The sequence below is a fragment of the Molossus molossus genome, unplaced genomic scaffold (assembly GCF_014108415.1).
Source record: "Molossus molossus isolate mMolMol1 unplaced genomic scaffold, mMolMol1.p scaffold_m16_p_14, whole genome shotgun sequence".
In the NCBI taxonomy this organism is placed as follows: domain Eukaryota; kingdom Metazoa; phylum Chordata; class Mammalia; order Chiroptera; family Molossidae; genus Molossus; species Molossus molossus.
In genome coordinates, this window is record NW_023425349.1 from 24,032,249 (window position 1) to 24,053,670 (window position 21,422).

Below are 21,422 nucleotides of genomic sequence, written 5' to 3' on the forward strand. Positions count from 1 at the left end.
CTCGTGTCGCGCGTCTCTCGTATTCTCAGAGTTGACTTCATAATGACCCCACGTAGGAACTGAGAAAGCAAGCAAGAGCCTGCTGGACTGATCCAGGGGACATGTGTCCGCACACAGCAAGGAAGCTTGGGCTAGGTGAACAATAAATCGATTTTGGTCGCTGACATCTTCAAGGTGAAGGCTTTAAGATATTTAAAACTTAGCCCCACTCTGGCCAATTTTATATCCATTAGCTCATCCCATTCTCAGAATAATCCTGTGATGTAGGTATTATTATCACCACTTGGCAAATGAGAAAATTGAGGTTAAGACAGATTACGTTATTTGCCAAGGCCGTGTAGCCACGCACTGGCAGGGCGGAAAGCCAAGCACCAGATCCCTTGATTTAAATTCCGGTTCTTTCCTCTATGGCATCCCTGTTCCGCTCCAGAGATGTGGAAATCAAAATGTCTCTCTGGCTTCGGTCTGGCTTCTCCTCTCCCTGAAACACTTATCCAGCCGCCGCCGCTCCTCCTCCCCCTGACCACCTTGTGGCCCACTCCTTCTCCTTCTTTAAATCTCCACCTTAATTTAATCTTCCCAGAAGGCTTTCCTGATCCTCCAGACAAGCTCTGATGTCACAGCCATGAGCGACCAAAGCGCCCTGTTCTTCAGACCATTCACTACGCTATGTTGTCTTGAATAGTTTCAAGTTGTCTTCCCCTCTAGGCTGTGAGTGGCCCCCATCCCTGTGTGTTGCTAAATTCCCAATGCCTTGCACATGGGAGGGGTTCATTATATATTGTTGAATGAATGAATGGTGAGAGCATTCTTCTACGTTTAACTCGAACTGTTCCCCATCAATCCTGTCTAACAAAAAACAATAACCAAAGACCAAAAAGAGAAGACCAACATGGTCTGGCAGGTCAAGAAGTGCAGGTTCTCATAACTGTTCGGAGACGTATCCGGTAGGATATCCCCGGTCCTCTCTGTAACTCAGTTCTGCCGGTTGCACAATAGCAGCAGCAGAGCAGTTTGCTTCTGTGTCTCCGCCTTGCACCACTCTGCTCTGGTGCTATCACAGGACTTGGCCAGGCCCATGCTTGACCTATGCTAGGAAGTCAGCTCTGCCTACGCCCATCTTCATTCCCAGCTGTGGGAGATCAGCGACTATGAGCTTCATATGGTTTCATGGAAACGTCTGTGGCTGCAAGGTGATGCGTGGTGATGAAAGTAAAACTCGTGAATGACAACCACATGACCCCGAACATTCTGCTGGTATGCTTTCTAATAATAATCAGTGGTTCAGAACTATGTTCACTTGGTGCTGTCAGCTCTGCCACACCAATTTGTGTCCAGTTGCTCTTGGAAAGCCCCCGTTTTTGGACGGCGCTACAGTTTTTTTAGAAACGTTCCCCGGGAAAATGGAGAATTAAATTATTGTCATCCCACTTAAAAATCCGCCTTGTAAATAATTGAAGATGCCTGAAGCCATCTGGCCTCACCCTGTATAGCATCATTGTCAGGTGGTCATGCAATTCATGCTTGATAGTCCCTAATTATGGGACATCTCACTACCTGTGAAGCAACACATTCCACATTTGACAGTTCTAATTGGAAGAAAGTTGTTTATTGTGCTTAGTTGAGGTCTACTGTGCTGCAGCTTTCCATTGGACTGGCTCTGTCATCCTCATAAACTGAGTAAATGTCCAATTCTCTTCCATATGACAACCATTAAAAATATTGAAGGATAGGCAAAATAAATAGAAAGGGCTACATAAAAATTGAAAACTGTAGTAAACAAAAACAATCAAGTAACACAAACAAACTACCATAAAGAAATTTAATTGGCACACTCGAGGGCAAATGTGTGTAATATGTATAAGAGAAAAAGTGTTATTACACCTACAAAGAACTCACACAAATTTATTAGAAAGGAAAATGGGCAAAGGATAAAAAATGCAATGGTACCAAACATAAAAAATTCAAATGAGCCCAAGTAACCTAAGAAAAGTAAATAGAGCCAAGTTAATTGTGGAGTGTAGATTGGTTCAGTCTTTCTGGAGGACAGCATAATAATATCAAAATTTTAACTGTGCAAATAGTCTGATCCAAAAGTTTTACTTCTAGGAATTTACCCAAAGAAGATAATTAGCCAAATAACAGCAGAAATGTTTTACAACCAAATTTCTACCAATAAAAAATTGATTACATAAGTAATGGTAAAACTATAAAATGAAATTCTAAGCACCCATTAAATATGATAACCTAGTTGACACAGAAATATGTACACTACATATTGTTGAGTAAGAAAATGATTAGTATTACACCTTTTATGTAAAACTGTACGCATATTTTGTGCTTGAATTAGCAAAATGCTGTCTAGAAGCATGTTCATCAAGGTATCAATGGCATTCCTCTTAGATAATACAATTCAGGAAAATACCTTTCTTCTTTGCCCTTTGTGGTAGTCTTCACCTTTCTTTGTATTGAGTATTAGGATTTTATAATTTAAAAATAATACACATATTTTTATTTTGAAACCACAAATATTGAATAACATTTCAATATTCCTCCTCTTTTTTTCTTTTCCCTAATCCATGCCTTGCTGACTCTCAATATTTCTTCAAATTCAATGAACTAGAGTCCCTTTATCTGTCCTCAGAAGACCTTACCCCAGATTACCTAGATCTCCCTTAAAGAACAGTGACCAGAATGGAACCAAGTGATGGGGATATGGTCTCCCCAGCCAGAGCAGAGCAGGAAACTCACTTCCAGATACCATGCAGCCAGTGGTGCGGCGAGCTTTGATGACATCACACCTCCCTGCTGATCGACACTGAGCTCCCTGGTCTTTCACCCTCAACTGGTTGTTAAGCCACCAGATCCCCACCATGCAGTGACGCTGTTGCTTACTTGGGCCCAGACTTGACATCTCTCTCCATTGGACATTTCATCAGCCTAGGCTGAGCTCATGTTTTCTTATGTGAAGAGCTTTATAGAACCTGAGTCCTCTGATCAGCTTCTTTGCTGTCCCCCTAGGCAACTGAGAACTCTGAAAGAGCCAAGGTTATCCCAGTTCCTCCTGTAGGACAAATGTAGATGGAGTCCTCTATTTGCTTCCTCTGTGCTCCGGTAGATGAAATTATCTACTTTGCAAGTCAAAAACATATATTTTTTTCTAACCATTTATTATTGGTAGTGATGTAAGTTGATACAGAGTTTCTGGAAGGCAACTGGAAGATGTCTATGCAAACATTAAATGTAGATAAACTTTGACACCAAAATTACATGTATAGATAGATATATAGAGATAGAGATAGAGATAGAGATAGAGATAGAGATAGAGATAGAGATAGATAGATATAGATATAGAGTCTCCTTATGTGCTGCCTTTTATAATTTTATTTTAAGGATGACTTCCTAGAAGTGTCTTTTATATGAGTGTGTATATGTTCATCATTGATCACAGAGGTGCTCAAAATGGTGAAAATTGGAAGCAAACTAAATATTAAAACAATGAGGAATTAAGTAATCAATATACAATAGTCTTTATACAATTAAATACAATGTAGACATTGAATATGATGATGTAGCACCATAATTATTATCTATATTAACAATATACTAATCCAAAAAGTATGATTAGTATAATTTCTTTTTTAAGGAAAAAAATATATAGGAAAAGAGAAATGTTTGGAAGGACATGTTTCAAAGTTGCAAGAGTTTATCTGAATGGTGAACACACAGGTGACTTTCACTCTCTTATGCTTTTCCACAGTGTCGAAATTATTTTTATAATGAGCAGATGTCATTTTCAACAACAAAAACATCAATAAGGTTCACTTGGGAGATTCTTTTTTTTTTTAGTTTTTTTTCTTTATTGATTTTAGAGAGAGAGGGAAAGAGAGATAAAAACATCAGAGAGAACATCGATTGGCCGCCTCCTGCATGCCCCGCACTGGGAATTTGGCCCACAACCTAGGCATGTGCCCTGACTGGGAAATGAACCAGCAACCTCTTGGTACATGGGTTGATGCTCAACCACTGAGCCACACTGGCCGGGCCATTTCCCTGCTTCTATTCAAATGAAGGTTGATAGTTGAAGCCCTATTTATATTAATTTTTTCTGTAAAGGGCCAAATAGTAAATACTTTAGGCTTTGTGGGCCAGACAGTCTTTATCACAATTACTTCACTCTGCTGTTGTAGAGCAAAACCAGCTATGTAAACAAATGAGTTTGGCTGTGTTCCATTAAAACTTTATTTGCAAAAATAGGTAGTGGGCTGGCTTTGGTTTGTTGCTACATCAAGAGTGCACTTTCCTTTTCCCACTTGGTTGTTGCAATCTCTTGCATATACCATGTATCAGTTAGTTTTTGCTGCATAACAAATCACCCCAAAGCTTAGGAGCTCACAACAACCATCTGTTCATTTATGACTCTACGAGTCAAAACTTTGGGTTGGGACATCTCAGCTCTGCTCCATCTAGGATCAACTGGGCACACTCATTTGTTGGAGGTCAGCTGGCTGTCACAGTCTAACGCATGTCTGGCTGGCCGTCAGCAGGAGTGATGGAAGTAACTGGGCCACGTGTCTCTCATTATCCAGCAGGTTGCCTCGACATATTCATATGGTGGTGATCTCAGTATAACCAAGAGCAGTAGGATAGGGCTATCCTTAATCTGAAGCCTGTTTCAAGCCTCTGCCTCCATGACATTTGCTAGTAGGTCACTGACCAAACATGTCACATGTGCAAGTCCATATTCTAGGGCTGGAGGTCTCATCTCCTGCAGAGAGGAATTGTAGGCACGTGCAAAGAGGTGTTTATATGGGCTGGGGAATAATTTGTGGCCATTTGGGGGGGAAACCTGACAAACGTCCTCAACAATGTCACCTCTGGTCCTTTCTCCTTCCAGAAGCTCTTCCAGGCACCTCCCACTCAGGTAACTGACTGTCCTGGAGAGGCCTCCCCCACTGCTCCTTGACCAAGACCCTTGCTGTATCTTTTGGTCAAGAACTACAATCTCAGTTCATATCTTCCAGATACAGCTCCATAATTCTTCTTCTCACCTGCAGTCAATCGTTACTCACCCTGGAAAAGTGAGTTGAGCCGCTATTTATAAAGTTGCTCAAAATATTTCTCCACTCTCTGATTTCCCTCGTTAAAATTTATATTTAAATCATTAGCCTGCGTCACTTCCCATTCACTGAATTCTCCCTGCTTTCCATGTGTTCATATTCAGGCCTTTGAAAAATGAAGATTATAAAACTGGGACAGTTCCCATGGTGACACATTGGGCTCTTTGATCCTCTTGACTCTCACATGGCGAGAGCACCACCCAGACAGCTGAAGCTCATTATGATCCGTTCTGTGAAGAGAGATCATGCCTTCTTCATTCACCCTCCTCCCCCCAACAGCATATACAACACTGCTGGCAACTTTTAAAAGAAAAGACTTTTTAATCTTGCTCAACCACCATCATTGATGGAGATATTGAGTGACAGTGGAGATGTAGAGGAAGGAGCATTAAATATGGAGTCAGAAGGTCTATCTGGGTTTACAGCCAACCTCCGCCACTATTGGTGTGGCCTGGGACAAATCGTTTTATTTTTCTCATGTGAAAGCACCCAGAATAATATAAAGAACAAACAGAGTGCTCAGTAAATGTTCAAATGTTTGTTCATTCGTGTTTGCCTACAGTCGTGTGCAAAGCACTATGGGAATGAGCCACAACGGGTTCCGTGATCAGTGAGACCCATGTACCAACAGGGAGCTCACAACATGGTAGTGAGTTAAAGTCACAGCCCAAAGTGTCTATTTTTTATTCTCCATAAAAGGATGGTGTAGGAGGAAAACACTTTTAAACATTTGTCACTCTTTGAGTTGAATTACAAGAAAATGAACAATAATGATAATGACCTTCAGACCCATTTTGTCATTCAGGCCAACCCCATCATTAGCTCCAAGTCCTGACGGGTTTTCGATGGAAGAAACTCTCTAGCACAAGCCCACTGTGGGTGCGGCTCCCAGCATCTCGTCCTTGATCGTCAATATCTCAAAAAGGCTTTAGGAAGCTCAGCTCATCCCAGAAGCAGAGAGAACTGGGCAGGGAGGTCGTGGAGTCCCGGGTGACAACTGCTTTAGCCCGAGAATCTCTGGATAGAGAAGAATAAGTGCAAAGAGCAAAGGCAGCTATGTTTTTGCAAGAAATAAAGATGATTTCATTTTGGCTTATGTCACTTGGTTGTTTACTTTCATTCTTTAAAAAATGACAAGAGAAAATTGAAAATAAAGAGTCAGTTTAAATTAGAGATGTTTGTAAACCCAATCTGTTATTTGAGTGACTGTGAACAAGTTAATTTAAACTCTTTGTACCTTAGAACATTCATCTATAAAATGAAAATCATTATCCTTATTATCTCTGACAACGTGTCAACATCTAGTAGAGGCACGCCCAAAATAAAAAAATAAATGACCGATATACTCTACACTATTTGGTCTTTGGTAGCCCCAAAGAGGCCTTTAGAAGAGAGAGAGAGTATTTTGTACCTAAGATGTGCCAGGAGTTTTCTATGTAAAACTCCCATCCTTGGCTCTATTTATCTTTGGATCTACAGATCAGTAACCTGAGGCTCAGAGAAGTTAGGTAACTGGACCAAGATCACAGAGCTCCTAAGCAGCAGGTGCTCCTAACTCCAAAATTAATACTCCTTCTAAGCCACTGTCCAAATAATGTTAACCACAGCCACAAACTAGGACAGAGTGTGGCCCCGAGACCCCAGCAGGAATGTTTCTCCTGCAGAGACACAAGTTCTGGATTAGAACTTGGCCAGGAGTCCCAGGAGGAGGTCTGGCCTGGCTGGTGGAAGTGTCTGGCAGGCACCCTGGGGAGCCATGCTCGGTCTGGCTTGATACACAGTCTGCACCAATGAGCAGGAAGAGGGTGTAGCTCTGGCTCTGATGAAGTTAGCAGATGCTGGAGACATGTTGTAAACACCAGTGGGTGTGGGTGACCAGGAGGGTGGAGGAGCCACAATGGGGCTGTTCTAGCAGCTCAGAGCAGATAGAAATGTGGGCAAGAGGTAATGCGAGGAAACCCCGTCCACTGGGGCTTGTTCGGGAACAGATAGCAGCCCGGGCACTCTGAGCAAGAGGCCAGGGTGTCTGGAGGCAGGAGTGGCCCTCAGCCAGAGGGAGAACTCCAGGAAAGGTGAGGAAACCTAGAACTCTGACCTGGTGGCTTTCATCCACCCGCAAGTGTTCACCCTGCCCCTCTGCAGTGTGGCTCTGGGTCTCAGACTTTTTCCCTGTTCACCACATAACAGTGTCATTAATATTACTCGATTGGGATCCTGGCTCCCTCCTTGCCAACTGGCTGACTTAGCACATCATTAAACTTTAAACTCTACTTCTCTCATCTGCAAAATGGATACAATAATTAGTACCCTCCACATAGAGTAGTTATGAGGATTAAATGATATAATGCATGTAAAAACACACACACACATACACACGGCACAGTGCTTAACCCACCTTCAGCCCTTAATAAATTGTGGCTGCTCCTGGCTGGTGTGGCTCAGCTGGTTGGGCGTTGTGCTATGCACCGAAAGGTCACTGGTTCGATTCCTGGTCAGGGCATATGCCAGGGTTGGGGGTTCAATCTCCAATAAAGGATATGCAGGAGGCAGCCGATCAATGTTTTGCTCTCACATCAATGTTTCTCTCTCTTTCTCCCTCTCCCTTCCTTTCTCTCCAAAAATCTATTTAAAGTCTAAAAAAAAAAAAAAGTAGCTGCTAATACAATCAATAGCCTCTCTGATGTGCCCAGACAGCAGGCTTGACTTTGTCTGGGTACTGGCAGGATGCAGACGACACACACCTGGGACACTAGCATTTTATTAAAGGGGCCATTTGTGGCGGTCTGGATGGGGCCAAGGGGAAGAGCAATGGGTTTTAGACACCCAGAACGAACAGCCTTAACAACCTAATTTCTCTACCCCAGCCTTCATTGTTTAGCTAGACCCCAAGTACCTTGGCCCCAGCAACGGGAGCTGGAGCTAGAGTGTGGAGAGTGGGGTGTGGCCATTGGCCAGAACCAGGCAAACGCAAGGGGAGTAGTTACAGGAGCCTCCCTTTCTTTTCCTGGGTACTGCTCAATCTTCTGCCCCTGCCTCCCGTTGGCTGAACTCCAGGGAACGGCAGAAAGCAAGAAATGCCTCCCTGCTCTGTCTCCTGAGCAGAGGAACACTGATTGTGAGGCTGGGAAGCCAACAAAACAGCCCAGGCTCCAGGCTCATTTATTAGCCTCATTAACCCTAAGCAAGTTGGTGTCATTATCTTTTTTTTGTAGATGAGGGAATTGACTCAGGTCGGAACAGCAATTCATTCAGAAATCCAGCTAAAATGAAAACGAGGGAGGCCCCAGGAGAATCCAAATCCACCTCATCAAGCTGCCTCGACAGACCCGGGCAATTCTCAAGGGAATCGATTTCGAGGCCCTTGTTGCCCGTGGGGATTGGATGGGAGGGTTTTCCCACTGAATACCAAAAGGTTGCACAGAATTTTAAATTAGTTTGGATTAAGGGGTGGTCTGTGAAAACAAGCAGAATAAGAGAAACTAAAGCCTAGTGTGCCCACTTGGGTTAGAGTTCCTCATCTCTTCAGCAGGCATGTCCTCGGTGCGTTGAGGGCTCCCGGGGGACTGGAAGGGAGACGGCAGGCTCAGCTGTCACTTCTGTAGCACTCTCACATGCCAGAACTATTATTCCAAGTGCTTCGTGTGTTTACACATTTTAATAGCAGATTTAATTCACTTCATCATCATGAAATCACTTAATCAGACATGGATTGTTTGAAAAATAAGTCTCATCTGTATGGTCCAGTGTAAGAGACTGACTTGCAGATGACTTCAGCAGTGTGACCTTTGCTAAGTCGGAGGGGCAACCAGAGGTGTAAGGGGAGAGAGGAGAGTCAGTGACTCAGTGGTGAGCTGGAGGTGGCCTTTACTGGCTCCCCAGAGCCAACGCTTCTTAACTAAGTCTTTAGTGATCACATTGCTAACTGGAAATCATCCATGGTGGGAGTAATTGGTAATCGCTTCAAATAAAGGTTGTTATTTTGGTTTGTTTTTTGTTTTTGTTTTTTGAGGGACTATGGTTAAACATTGATCTGCCTGGAGGGCTTCCTAGAGGAGGAAGTATTTGAGGCAATCTTATTTATAGAGATAGAAAGGTTCCCAGCCTCCTCCTCTCCCCCTGCCTTCCCACACCCCTTGCTCCTTTCTCATTGGCTAATCAAGGCACGCCCCACCTCATCTCCTGTGTGCTGCTCTGCCCTCTGCCCTCTGCCCTCTGCCCTCTGCCCTCTGCCCTCTGCCAGGATGATCCCTCCCCTCTCATCCACCAAAGAAGCTCTTGTGCCTGGTGAGTCTCTTTGCAGATGCTATATATGCAAACACCTGCCCAGAACCCAATGGCAGCTGAATGACCTTGGGTGTCCTGACCATCTCAAAACCTTGTTTTCCTAGGCTGTAAAATGGGAGAAATATGAGCTGCCCTGTCTACTCCACAGAGTTGTCGTGGGAATGGAATAAGATGGTCCGAGGGCCACCCTGGAGAGGTGAGCACCAACAAAGGCATGCAATGAAACGTTGGACGTCAGAGCTGGGAGCAAGCTCAGAAACCATCGAAACCAATCTTCTCAACTTACAAATGAGCTAGCGTATTCCTTGGCTAGATTACTGAGGGCGATGGAAAAACATGATCCCGTGAGTGTCCCAGAAGGAGACCTCTCCTGGGTGCCCACCATGGACTTGTGGGCACCACCAGGCCAGACCTCCCAGGAATGAGATTCTGGAATCAGCACAGAAACAACAACTGCCCAGAACTTTCTAGGCAGTGGGCCAGGGAGAGGAGAGAGAGAACCAGGTGGGCCAGTGCTATGCAGAGATCTGGTGGGGTGGGACCTTGGAGTGCTACCTGGTACCATGGTGTGGCTCATACTCTCTCACCCACCCCCACTTCAGCAGAAGAGAGGAAGCGGGGGAGGCAGAGAGGGAGGCAAGGAGAAATGCCAGTCTATAAAGAGAGCTGTAACACTGGCTCTCTCAGACCGAGCTCTGGAGCCAGCTCTGCCTGGGATCAGGGAGGTGAGCCATGGCGGTAACACTGCAGTGAGGATCAGACCAAGGCCAGGTTCAGTCTTGAGGAGCAGTCATAGGGGAAACGCTCATAGAGCAGGTGGCCATCAACAGGGGCCCAAGACAAGAGGGAGACACCAAGGGGCTGGAGAGTCGTAGAACACTGCTGAGGTCCTGGAGGAGAGGTGTGGAGGACGAGGGCTTCAGTTGTCATCACTCTCCTCGTAGGAGTTCAGAGTAAGGATACGGTCATGTTTCAAGTGATGTCTTAATGACACAATATTGCATCAATACAGTCTCATTGCAAACAATACAGACATGACAAGCGGTACTCCCCAGAGGCTCATGTTGATGTGCACCCTTCCAAGCCTTTGTCTGTGAGTTTATATCCATGTATGTTCATAGGGGAAATATGCGTGCGTGTGTGTGTGTGTGTGTGTGTGTGTGTGTGTGTGTGTGATAAAGGAATCAGCTGGACAACTATCCTGAATCTTCCTACTTGCACCTGAGATGGCCGCACACGTTCACAGAGCAGAAGCATCACACTTTGTAAACCTCCCATACAGTTCCACGGTCCTGGGGATGGCGGGTTATCTAATCCAACCCCCACGGATGGACACGATAGACTGTTCCCAGTTTTTTCTTTTCAAGCAATATTCTAATGAATGACCATCCTTCACAAGTTTGTCACCAGGAGGCAAAGACAATTATACTGCATATATATTTTTACTATCTATGGGGAAAAAAACTTTTCAGAGGTGAGACTTGCCTAGGAAAAGTGTGCACCTCAACCCCTGATTAGTGCACCCCCTGATTTAAAACCAATCTAGACAAAGTTCTTGAAAGAATATCCTCAGGAACCGTGACTGCATGAACCCAAGATGGGACCAAAATGCTAAATAAGTCATTTCCGTCTCCACTTGCGAGGGCTCTGTCTATCTTCTGTCTCCTTAGTCATCATTTGGGTGAGTTCTACACATTTATGCTTGTTCTTTTTTTCATCTGTCCTCATAAATCAACCCCTGCAGTCGCCTAATCAAAGCCAGCTTTTCAAACGAAACCGTAGCCGGGTGTTTAACTAACTAAATATTGTTTTTCCCCCAGCACTGACAGAGAGGGGGTGGGATGCGGCCTTGATAATTGTCCTCCCTTCCTCAGCAACCCATGGAAACCGCGCTGCTCGGCGGGACTGACAGAGCCCAGGTGGGTGGCAGCCTGGGGTTTGGGAGGAGCTGGGGGGGGTTTCCTTTGCTGTCTGGATTTTGCCCTTCTGTCCTGGGACCCCAGGAAGAAGATTGCCTTCCCTGGCGAATATCACCCACCATTCATTAACAGGGAAAATAAAGTGTGAAGCTGCCTGAGGTGGCCCCCGGCCAGCCAACTGCTTTCTGAGCGATGCTGCTGGCATCTCCTTCCCTGGGGCCTGCCAACCTCTAGGCCAGCGATCCTCAACGGCTGTGCTGCAAGAACTGTTAAAACATGCAATACCTGACTATTTAGTCAGGAGCACTGGTCTCTTTTCCCTTTGAGTGTCAAATTTAAAAAAAAATGACAATATCCAACTCAACAATAGCCATCTGGTGTGAATGAATTAAAATCATACTTTTTTTTTTGTCAGATTGACAAAGAATATATTCGTTGGTGTGCCACAGAATTTTAGCAATTAGTATGTGTGTGCCATGGGATGACAAAGGTCGAAAGCACCACCCTGGGCTGCCGTCGGAGAACAGAAGGGGTCAGGTCCTGCTGTGGGCTTCCGACAGTCTCCCAGTCTCGTCTCAGGTGGCCGCTCGCGAGGCCTCCAGAGCAGCCAGACTGAGTATGTTTCCCTGAAAACTGCCCTCACACCTCATCTCGAACTTGCCCTCGGCCCTCTGACCGTTCCCGCCATCTGCACACAGGTTCTCAGAGCGTGGTCCCTGGACCAGCCCGCAGCGGCATCACCTGGGAGCTGGCTAGAAATGCAGATTCTCAGACCCCAGCCCAGACCTGCTGGGTCAGAATCTCTGGGGTGGGGCGGAGCCCTGTATATTCTAATGAGCCCTCCAGGTGACTTTGACGCAGGCTCAACCTTGAGATGCACTGTCCAAACTCCTAACTCAGACCCAGCCTTCCCTGCACTGGCCCATCCAGCCCCACCAGCCCCGCCAGCCCCTCCAGCCCCGCCAGCCCCTCCAGCCCCTCCAGCCGCACCAGCCCCTCCAGCCCCTCCAGCCCCTCCAGCCCCTCCAGCCCCTCCAGCCGCACCAGCCCCTCCAGCCCCTCCAGCCCCTCCAGCCCCTCCAGCCCCTCCAGCCCCTCCAGCCGCACCAGCCCCTCCAGCCCCTCCAGCCCCTCCAGCCCCACCAGCCCCTCCAGCCCCACCAGCCCCTCCAGCCCCTCCAGCCGCACCAGCCCCTCCAGCCCCTCCAGCCCCACCAGCCCCTCCAGCCCCTCCAGCCCCGCCAGCCCCTCCAGCCCCTCCAGCCCCGCCAGCCCCTCCAGCCCCTCCAGCCCCGCCAGCCCCTCCAGCCCCTCCAGCCCCGCCAGCCCCTCCAGCCCCTCCAGCCCCTCCAGCCCCTCCAGCCGCACCAGCCCCTCCAGCCCCTCCAGCCCCACCAGCCCCTCCAGCCCCTCCAGCCGCACCAGCCCCTCCAGCCCCTCCAGCCCCACCAGCCCCTCCAGCCCCTCCAGCCCCACCAGCCCCTCCAGCCCCTCCAGCCCCACCAGCCCCTCCAGCCCCACCAGCCCCTCCAGCCCCTCCAGCCCCAACAGCCCCTCCAGCCCCACCAGCCCCTCCAGCCCCTCCAGCCCCAACAGCCCCTCCAGCCCCTCCAGCCCCTCCAGCCCCGCCAGCCCCTCCAGCCCCGCCAGCCCCAACAGCCCCTCCAGCCCCACCAGCCCCTCCAGCCCCTCCAGCCCCACCAGCCCCTCCAGCCCCTCCAGCCCCAACAGCCCCTCCAGCCCCGCCAGCCCCTCCAGCCCCGCCAGCCCCTCCAGCCCCGCCAGCCCCTCCAGCCCCGCCAGCCCCGCCAGCCCCAACAGCCCCTCCAGCCCCTCCAGCCCCACCAGCCCCTCCAGCCCCTCCAGCCCCGCCAGCCCCACCAGCCCCTCCAGCCCCACCAGCCCCACCAGCCCCTCCAGCCCCTCCAGCCCCGCCAGCCCCGCCAGCCCCTCCAGCCCCTCCAGCCCCTCCAGCCCCTCCAGCCCCTCCAGCCCCGCCAGCCCCTCCAGCCCCGCCAGCCCCACCAGCCCCTCCAGCCCCTCCAGCCCCGCCAGCCCCGCCAGCCCCGCCAGCCCCGCCAGCCCCATCTCTCATTGCTTTCCTTTTGCTGCTCTACACCACCTGGAGCAGACAACTCCTGTGGGTCTCTCCTTGTCTCTGAGCTTGCTGTCCCTCTGCCTGGGGTGACCTCGCCCACCTGACTCCATGTATCAAATGCCTGCCCCCATTTTAAATCCCAGTTCAGTGTCCCTAGAAAGACTTCCTTAAACTCTCCAAGAAGAGATAAAAATAGCTAACGTCCACAAGGTGCTTATTATATACTTACTAACATCTATTCCAAGAACCTGACATTTAATAAAATGTAATCCTCTTAATAACTCTACGGGGAAGGTAGGAGTATTACTCCCATACTACAGATGAAACAAACAGAGGCCAGGGAGCTTAAATACCTTGCCCAAGTTAGTAAGAGGCGAAACCGGGATTTAAAACTCTCATCCTACCCAAGATTGCTCTTCTCCAGCCTCCACCCACTGTTCGCTGACTGGCCTCCATGTGACTTGGCGCCTTATCACAGCTGCCGCCCTGTCGCCACAGCTGGCTTCTGAGCGAGGAGGCCTCTGCACTGTCCTCTCATTGGCTGCCTTTGATTTCTCCTATTTCCTGTTGCAAATTTCAGGGCCCAAGCCTTTGCAAATAGAATGATGACATGACATGCTTTCGGAAAAATCTCATTTTCTAAAGGCATTTCCTATTGATTTCCTTCCTTACTGAGGCTCCTCCCGGCCTGGCTTATGTTAAAAAAGAAAAAAAAAAAAAAAGAGGGGGAAAGAAATCTGTGTTTTTCCAAGCTCAGACTGACTGGCAGATTGCTGTCCGGGTCCCGCGAGGGACGAGCTGCTCAGCCAGGGTGTCTCAAGGCCGTGGGCCTTGGAACCGTCTCGGAAAACGCAACCCCCGAACCTCCCCTGCAAGTCCTCTCCTCCACCTGTGTGGGATTTGCGGCCCTGTCGGTTCTCGTAGGGGATTCTCCGGCTTGAAAGACATGCCTTGAAAAGGAAAGGGTCACTTCCCGTCTCCTTAGCTCCGAGGTCTAGCTGGTCATCCTCGGAGGCTCCTCCACGTCCCTTCATGCTCCCACCTCTCGCAGGGCCCGAGCGCCGGCTCTGGGGTCCACGCGCCTCGGCCTGAACTGTGGCTCCGGTAGCTCGGTGGCTTTGAAGAAGCCATGTCCCCTCCCTGATCCCGCTTTCTCATTGGTTAAAGGGGGCAAAGAGACTACTGCATCATTTCCTAGGGCTGCCATAACAAATGGCAACGAACCATGTGGCCTAAGACACAGAAATGCACTCTCACTGTTGTGGAGGCCAGACGTCCGGAATCAAGGTGGTGGCCAGTTGCTGTCCCTCTGAGGGTCCAGGAAAGGACCTCTGCCTCGCCCCTTCCAGCGCCTGGTGGCTTCCGGTGCCCCTCGGCTTACAGCCGCATCGCTCCGACCTGGGCCTCCATCAACACACGGCCTTCCTCTCTCCCTGTGAGTCTCTGCTCTGTGCCTCTCCTAGGGACATACTGGTCATTGGATTTAGGAACCGCCCGGGTGATTCAGGATGATCTCCTCTCAATATCCTTAACTTGATTACAGCTGCAAAGACCCTTTTTTCAAATAAAGTCAAATTCACAGGTTTCCAATTCAGTTACATTCCTTTCCAGTCCCACTCCGCTAATAACTAGCATATCCAGTGAGGCTATCGGATCTCCCTGACTTCCCGGGTGAACAGAGGGTGACCTCGAGGATGATGCTTAGCTATGGGTCAGCTGGAGGTGTTGCGAATGCGGGGAGATGGCCGCCTAAGATGTCATTCCTGCCAAAGGTCAAAGACCTGCTTCTGCTTTGTCGCCGGCTGGACCGTAAGTGCAGAAAACGCAGCCGTCCCTGGGCCTGGCAGGGTGCCAGCCCACCTCACGTCTCCAGTGACATCTAAGGGAACGTCACAGTGGTTCTTGTTTCAGAGCCTTGTCATGGCCAAAGGGGTCAAGTGGAAGAGAGCGTCACAGCCATGAGTGCCCGGCCTAACGCAGGTATCCCAGTAGACTTTGCAGGATGAAGGGAAGGAGAAAGGCCCGGATCGTAGGCCCGACTCAGACGCTCACTCACAAGCTGTGTGACATTCGGCCCATGCCGAGCCCTCTCTGTGTCTCAGCATGGCCACATGTGGGCAAAGTAGGTTTGATTAGGATGATGGCCGGTCTTTCCATCTTAGCAAGTCTAGGAATCCTGGGATCTAGCATCTCTGTACCATCAGACTTGTCTAAAAAGGAAGATGCTCTGGAAGCTCCAAGCCCAGAGCTGAAGACTGGGGAGTAAGTACCTGGACAAGTACCAAACCAACTCCCCTGCCATCAGGGAATATTCTGGCAAGGCCCTTCTAGAACTGGCTGCTGGCCTTCATCTCCATAAAGAAGTAATTGCTAGATCTCTGTGCGCTTGTGTGTGTGTGTGGGGGGGGGAGGGGTATTTGGTGGGGTTAGGAGATCTTTGTATCCAAATGACCTGAGCTTGATTCTCCCACTTCTGGGCTACAAAACCTTGGCTAGTCTCAATCACCCTCTCGTGAGTGGGAGAATAACATTAGGACAATTCAGTGGTGTAAAAGGAGAGGGAATACAAGTTCCAGGAATAAGAGCATTCCTTCCCTAAATCAGGTTAGGGATGGAGCCCTGGAGGCTGGGGTCGGGGAGCATATCTGAAGCCGAAGAACACCCCACAGTCCTATCAAATAGGCTCTGATTTTTCTAGAGGCTGGGTTGCTGGTTCATTCATCCTCTTATTCACTCAATAAACAGTGGCTGAGACCCACTATGAATCAAGGGCTGTGTGTACCCTTGGAATTCAGAGACAAACAAGACCTGGGCCCTGCCTGGAGGAGTCCACTGCCCAGTGGGGAGACAGGCACATCCATAGATCATGCTCAGAATCCAGTGAACACCATGAGAAACTGAGTGGAGAACAAGCATGGAGGAGGACGGAGGCTGGCTCTGAGGGGAAAGGCTTCAGAGGAGACAAAAGCATTACAACTGGGCCTCAAGGGGGTGACGCTCTCAAAGCAGTGAACAGAGGGAAGGGACATTCCCAGCACAGGCAGCTCTAACCACAGGGGGTACGGGGTGTCAGCTGAGCAGATGGGGAAATGTTTGATGTCAGAAGCTAGAGAGGTAAGATGGGCCAGGAGAGAAAAGGACCACACGGGCCTTGCCAAGGAGCTTGGACAAGAGGAGCCAGAGACGCCACCAGATCTGACTTGGTCTACAGCGCGGCTCAGTGGGGTCTGTGGACCAGCAGCATCGGCATCACCAGGAGCTAGTTAGAAATGCAGATCCTCAGGCCCCACCTGCACCTCCCAGATCAGCAGCTGTGGGGCGGTGCCAGGAATCTGTGTTTTACCGAGCCCTCCAGGTGAGTCTGCAGCAAGGTGGAGTCTGAGAAGCAGCTGTGTAGAGCGTGATAACCAACAGCTGCTGTTTACGAAGCACCTACTTGTGGCAGGCGCCGGGCCTAGTCCTGCACATGCCTCATCTGATTTAATCCTCCTCACAAGCCCATGAGGTGAGTCTGTCGGTATCCCTACCTTATAGATGAGAAACTGAGACAATAGCGGCAAAGTAACTCACCTGAGGTTGCAAAGCTAGTAAGTAGCAAACTTGGGATTTAAACTCAATCTGTTAGACTCCCGGGCACCCAGAGAAAGGGGTCAGCCTTAGGAGCCATTGCCGTTTTTGACTCCAGGAGATGGAGAAGAGCGTCAGAGGACCTGGGATTTTCTGGGGATAACAGCAGGCTCGGTTGACCTTGATATGTATGAGGAGGGAGCAAGGAAAGACAAGGAAGAGCCCAAGCTTCCTAGGTTGAAAAACTGAGGGAGTGGAGACCCCATTATCTCACACAGGGACGTCAGAAAACTGGGAATGGGGAGATGAGGTTTCCTCCTTGGGGTGTGCAGAGCACAAGGGGACCATCAAAGGTGGAAAGTGTGCCCATGAGAACTGGAAAACAGGGTTGTTATCTACCTCCTGGTGGGTGGCATAACCACAGGTACATTGGATTAGACCAAAAAGTACACTTGGCTCAAATTACTGCAGCTTGGGAGCATCAAGCATTAGGTGGGCTCAGTCACTACAAGATTTATGAGTGTGTGGGAAGGTATTCGGGCTGAGGGGTATTGTTCTCACCATGAGCAACCAGTAAAGGGAACCCAAGTCTTTGGAACCTGCTCAATTCCTCCAAGGGTGTACAGACTCGACCTTGATGTGACCTTTATCTGGGTCTCAGAAAGGGGGGGGGGGGACCTGTCCTCACAGTAGAGGATGACAGAGCAATTAATAAGGCAGATTCGAAAGCTTACGAAATGCCCCAAAGCAAGGATCCAGGTGCTAAATTCATCTGCTCTAAAGATGAGAAAACAGAAAACCCTCTTTTGGTTCCTATTTGGGTAAAGCTGGACATAAATCATTCTTTGAAAAGGTGCTGTAGGTGCCTTTGGTTGTAGGGGCTCAAGCTCTTTCCAAACTTCATCTCATTAATCCTGGAGAGAGCCCGACAGGCAGCACCTTTGTGTCACTGAACAGATGAGACCTGCCTCTAACTCAAAGATGCAGGCAGTTTCCAGGTGGACCTGGCCCGAGCCCCTGCCCACTGACTGTCAGCTGCCCTGCCCTGTGGGCTGGGGGAGAGAGGAGAGCCAGGAGTGAGCGTGAGTGTGAGTGTGAGTGGGTGTGTGTGTGTGTGTGTGTGTGTGTGCTTTTAGTCTTCTTGATCATCTCCTACCATGAAAAAAAATGAGGTGGCAGCAGCTGGTGTTATTAGCTGGTGGCAAGGTGACAAGTAACTGGGAAATCTACCTTCTCCTCTGAAACTGCCAGGTTTGTGCAAAAATCCGATCCCCTTCTCTAGGTAAGCTCCTAGGTAGATGCTTCTCATTTATTTCCAGCCCTTCCTCTTAGCACATGATCGCCAGGCAAGTTCTAACCCGAAAGGGGGGCTAGGACCAGGGCTGAGACGACCACGACGTTCCAGCAAAATCCAGCAACAGACACCGAGGTGCCATGTGTCCCCTTCGGGTTTATTGCAGGGTTTCCTCTAGTTTGGTGTTTCAAAGTCAGAAAAAGGTACAAAAGTACCAGGTATCTTAGAAATGGAAACGATTTGATGCGGTCTCTCCCTTTCCTTTAATAAAGAAGGGAAATGGGGAGAAAAGGAAGAAAAGAGAAAGGAGAAACAAGAAGGAAAAGAGAAGAAAGGAAGGAAGGAAGGAAGAGGGAAAGGAAGGACGGCTGGCGAGGAGGGAAAGCGAAAGGAGAGGGGCAGCGAGGCGGTGGCGCGCGGGCGCCTGGAGCCCGCGAAACCGGCTTCCTACCCGGAGAGCCCAGCACTCTCCGCGGCCGCCGCGGGCTCGGAGCTTTTAAGGGTTTCTAATCCTGGAAGGCTGTCTGACATCACCCCGTTTCTTGTCGGCTGATGTTTCGTACAAGCCTCTCATTTCCTCAGTGTTTTCAGAGCCACCAATTACTGCAACAATCTCGTGTTTATGTTTTCTCTCTCCTGCCCGGCTGGCCCTCCGCCTGGAGCCCAGCCTCCTCCGACGCACGGAGCAGGGCTGGGGGGGCGCGGGGGGGTCTGGACCGGGCCTGGAAGAAAAAGGGAGGGGTCCCCCTTAATTTTTTTTCATTGACTTCAGCACCATGTGATCAGGAAGTCTGGCCTCCCTCCATTTCCCCTCCCGACTAAAGGGAAACATTGTGTAGCAGCCGCCGAGGCCACTGGTGGGATGGCCTTCGCCGCCTGACGTAGGGAGATAAAAATAACCGGCATATTTAAGGCCGGAGCAGGAATCCCGGCGCTCACACGCGGCCTGGTCAGTTCCCGGCGGCGGGCAGCGCGGCGGGCGGCGCGCACGGGGGCTGCGGCCGGTGCCAGGGCGGCGACCCGGGCGCCCAGGCGCACCGCCGGGCCCCGCGGCGCCGCGCAGAGCCCAGGGAAGGCGCTGCGACACCCGGGCAGCCTGGCTGGAGCGCACTGGGCCGGGCCTGGGTTCTGTGTCCTGCCTCCACGGAGGGGAAAGGAAGGATGCGGTGGCAGAGGGAGGGTGGCACGAAGCCTGAGGCTGGGGAAGGACGTGGGGAGGCACACAGCACGCTGGCATTGACAGAGCAGGCAGGGCCCCAGGGATACAGACCACTCTGCGCGCACACACTCAATTCAAGTCCCTCCCGCTGCATCCCCTGAATCTCGTCCTAACTGCACATCGCAGAGATTTGCAGACGTGTGGAAACAAACAAAAACAAGCTCACTAAAGAAAATGGGGCCAATTCTGGCCATTTTTCAGAGAATAGACTTCCTGTTGTCCAGACACCTACCTAATGCCCCTACAGGTTTCCTCAGAGCTACTTTTTGGCAGCCACTACCTCTGACCTATCCAGAGACCCTGAAAATAGAAAAGGAGGAAGTGTCCCTGTCCCCTAGTGAGCCCATGTCCCCATTGTCAAGAGCAAAAGCCATAGTGGGCAGTATTTCACGGTCTAAGTACTGACCTATTTCCATAGGCGAACTCTCATTTCATTCTCAACCTGTCCCATACTGGAGGGCCTGTTAGCCTAGCTTCACACAAAGGGAAACTGAGGCTCGGGGAGATGAAATGACGGCTGCGTCCACACGTGGGCAGTTCTTCCCCACCACTTCAGTGGCCTCCTCCGATTGCTCTTCCACGGCCACGTTGACTTCTCATTCTGGAAACCACCTTCTTCTGTTCCTCCTGTTCCCTAAATAAAATTAATACCAAGCACCAGCAGCCATGGTGAGCTTTCCCCTGACCTGTGAAATCACAGTTTGGCCCTTGCTCTGGGCCACGAAGAAATTTTTACTTTCAATTAATAATGGGAAATCTCCCAGCCTCCTGATGTTGAAAGTAACAAGATATTCCAAAATTTCTGGCAGTGTTTTTCACCTACAAGCCAGATGTGCTGATGAAAAACGAATAGGCACTCGCCCCTAACTCTTTTGGTGTTACGGAGATAACAAGCAGCTATCGAACTGGGTGGAAGAGGCAACGCACGGTCGGTCAGAGAGCTTCCGGATTACACCACCTCGAGGAGGAGACCCCAGGATCTGGCACGGTCACTGCCAAGTCCCCAGCGCCATGCCTGACATTTAAAGTGCTCCACCCTATTCTCTGGACGGAATGAAGAGTGGGTGGTGGGAAAGTGAGGGGCAGTCCTGAGAACACTTTGGGACGATGCGTGCCGGCCATGCCTTCAGTGGTTGTAGAGCATGATCACATTCGGTCCTTACAGCAGCCCTCGGACACAAGTATTGCGACGATCCCTGCCTTGCATATAGGGACCCTGTAGCACAGCGTAACTTGCTTAAAATAATACAGTTCAGGGAGTGCTGGTGCTGGAATTTGAACCCAGGCAGCCTTGCTCCGAAAGGCAAGCCCTTAAACCCTAGGCTAAACCCAAAGAAGTGTTCCCAAGACATCAGAGAGAGGGACCCACCATTTACTAAGCAGCCCTCTGCTCAGCAAGTGGGGACTTGCTGCTGGAGAGGTGGACCAGGCGCCAGAGGCTCCAGGCCCTCAGACAGGTGAGTCGGGGAGCAAGACTGAACTAGAGGATCCTTAAAGGGAGCCCTGATTCTCCTTCATCTCTGTATTCCCAACACTGACTCTCACAAGCACCTGCTGAATCGTCCCTCCTGAGAGACGCCTTCTTTGGCCGCTGCCAGTCGCTCTCCTCCCTGTCCCTCCGGAAGACACTGCACACGCCTGCATTAAGCACCTGTCACACGGTAGCAGAGCCCCTTGCTCACCTGCCCACTCTCCCTCTGGGCTGGGAGCACCTCGAGGACAGAATCAAGGTGTGATTCAGCTCTGTTTCCCACTAAGGACTCCGGGGTGTGGTATCAGACCTCCACCAGCCTCCTTAAAGAGAGACTGCCTATCACCACCACTCCTGGCTTTCTCTCTCAGCCCCCGCCCCCCTTCTGTCGCACTATAGAATTTGCCACAATCTATCATTAAAATTGCTTCCTTCCACCCCCACCCCATC